This window comes from Dipodomys spectabilis, unplaced genomic scaffold, assembly GCF_019054845.1.
Source record: "Dipodomys spectabilis isolate Male_0828 unplaced genomic scaffold, ASM1905484v1 ptg000081l, whole genome shotgun sequence".
In the NCBI taxonomy this organism is placed as follows: domain Eukaryota; kingdom Metazoa; phylum Chordata; class Mammalia; order Rodentia; family Heteromyidae; genus Dipodomys; species Dipodomys spectabilis.
In genome coordinates, this window is record NW_024870758.1 from 489,957 (window position 1) to 493,200 (window position 3,244).

Below are 3,244 nucleotides of genomic sequence, written 5' to 3' on the forward strand. Positions count from 1 at the left end.
TTTGACAATTGTTGTTTATCTTTCAATGAAAGGCAACCATGGCATACCTATCATTCCACATCTCTGCCCTATTGCTGAAGCTCAGACTGTTCAAAGACAGAGAAGCATCTTCTAGGTGAAGCAGTGCCAGACTACTGGCACTGTCCTGTAATCCATACGTGGACAGGCTGGTGGCCAGAGAAGCCCGTGGGGTGCCTTTTCCCATGAGCCCTGTGCTATCAGTCACTTTCCTCATGCTTGTCCCCAACATCCATTTGTGTTGCTTATCTCCAAACTGCCTGCTATCCAGAGCCAGGAGGCCCTGCCAGCCCCTCCTCAGTGCCCTTTTTCTGATTGCTAATGATGATGGGTAAAGAAGATGAGTCTCCTGGGAGACCAAAAGAAGAGCTTTATACTGGTTGCTTTCTATTGATCATTCCATATCTCACCTCTATACACAGAGGCCACAGAAATGGGATCTTTTTCTGATTCCACTGTGTGGAGCAATAGGTAGGACAACTAAGCCTGTAAAACAGGTTGTCTAAATCCCATTGGCAAAAGCCACAGTTTCCCTCAAGTAGCTTGCTCCAGAAGCTATCCCACTTCATGGATGTTAGAAGTGGCTCCTTCATGTCATCCCTGCAGATACAATGGTGATAGTAGTAGTGCTAATTCCACTTAATACTTAGCCCATCTCCTTGAGCCCAGTCCATACCTTTGTAATCAGTGTCCCTTCATTTAAACTCTCTGCGGACAACTTTGCTCCAAGTGCTGGGAGCTGACTAATGGGAAAATAGGAAGAGAGGCTGTTTCCTTCCTTTTTTGGCATATTTTTTAATTTTATTTTTATTATAAAGATGCTGTACAGAGGGGTTACAGTTATATGAGTAAGGTAATGAAAGGTTCAGGATTCATTTATTTCAAAAATCCTTACTGAGAGCCTGTTGATGCTTGCAATAAAATCCAGGAGTGAGCAAAACAGCAAAATATCTTGCATTTATGTGAGTTGCATCTAATGAAAACTGACAGTAGCCTAGAAGTTAAACCATTTCAGATGGTGGTAATTACCATGAAGAATCTGCAAGAGGGAAATAGTTTCACCTATTCCAATTTTATAAGTGTGGTCAAGGAAGGACTTATTGGGCTAAGGAAGAAAGAGGAAAATATTACCTGCAAAAACTATCAGATAAAAACATGCGGCAAAATTTTAACTAACTAGAGGAAGGCAACAAGAATTAAATAACCATTGTATTTGGAGAGAATAAAGATAAAAATCATTTAAATATTCACAAAGATAAAGATTTTGATTTAAAAAATTTAAGCACTTTGAGAATTTTGTTTGTATGGTTTTATATCAGACCTTAAACCACATTTTAGCATGGTAAAATAACAGAAATTTTTAAAGGCATAGAAAAATTAAGAAATCATTATTTCAAGAGAAATTCAGGGCAAAAGTTTTATGTATTTATTTATTTATTATTCTTGAAAAACTCTTTCCTTCATCTTGATGGAAGAAGATCTAGTTTTCCCTGTGTTCATGGTGGAATTTCATGACTTGTTGATTTGAAAGATTCTGATCATAGTATAAACTTGTTCAACCACTTTGGAAAGAGTATGGAGGTTCCTCAAAAGACTCCACATAGAGCTCCCCTATGACCCAGCAATCCCACTTTTGAACATTTACCCAAATGTTTACAAACACGACCACACTAAAGCTGCCAGCACAACTATGTTTATTGCAGCACTATTTACTATAGCTAAGATCTGGAACCAACCCAGATGCCCCTCACTAGATGAATGGATCAAGAAAATGTGGTATATATACACAATGGAATTCTATGCCTCCATCAGAAAGAATGACATTGCCCCATTTGTTAGGAAATGGAAAGATGTGGAAAAAATTATATAAAGTGAAGTAAGCCAGGCCCAAAGAAACATAAGTGCCATAGTTTCCCTTATTTGCAATAACTAGTATATGTCTGAGTCAAGCAGAAAAGGTCAGATAAGGTGATGTTAGGGAACCCTAAGATATTATTCAAATATTTTTTTTTATTTCATGCGATTGTTTCTAACACATTTATAAGATTATTTCTTTGTTGCTTTGTATGTCCCTCCCCCACAGTATAACCCCTGCTTTCACTGTATTTGATGTCAGTATAATTTGTGGAGGGGAAGGGGAAAAACAAATCGTTTAAATAGGGATACAGGTGGACCCATTGCAACAATGAGATGTACAAGTCCTTATGTCGAAAACGAACTTTACAACTTTAGTGTGGGGCCGGGGGGGGGGGGGGGGGGAGGGGTGAGAGGGGAGGGGGGGGAGGCTGGGAAGGGATGGGAAGGGGAAACAAAGGAGGAGGCTACAATGCTTGATAAGAAATGTACTCATTATCTTGCCCATGTAATTGTAACCCCTCTGTACAGTATTTTCACAATAAAAAAAAGAAAGATTCTGATCATAAACAACTATTTGGAAAATAACTATTAAGCACAACAACGTAGTTCTCTCTCCCCAGTGCCTCCAGGTAAGATAATGAGTGAAATTAGGTAAGATAATGAGTGAAAGTACTAGAAAGAATGTAAGAACTAGACAACCATCCTCAAAGAGAGAGAATGAGAATGATAGCAAGTACATATCTATAATCACAGCATTTGGGAGACTGGAACAGTAGGATCAAAGCCATCCTTTTTTTTCTTTTGATTTTGGCCTCCTTCTGGAAACATCTTTTGTACACATTGTGCTTCTAGTAGTCTATACTGATGAGTTGAGGCACATGAGAAGTAGAACATCTACATGACACAGTATAGGTCTCAACAAGTTAAATCTGGCAAGAAAAACAGACAGTCCAGAGACATATTGTGCTAGCTGACCCAATATGAAAACTCTGAGTTAGTTGTCTGTATGTGAAAGGCGATTTCACATGAAGATTCCACTTTCTAGCTGCTCTTAATGGAGAGCCTTTGTTCCAGTATGATTAGGTGCAGATGAATATCAGATGCCCCTACCTCACCCCTTCCCTCATTGCTTTTCTTTTCTTTTTAAGATAGATATACTTGTTGTACAGCCCAGGTTAGCCTACAACTCATTATCTATCTAACCCATGCTGGTCTCTGACTCACCCCTTGTGCCCCTCTCATGCGGAGGCTGAAGAAGTAGGATGGTTAGCTCTAGGTAACCTTGGACTTCATACCAGGACCCTATCTAAAAAATCAGAAACAAATAAACAAAGGATTGTCAAGAAAATAAGGGCTGACTATGTAGCTC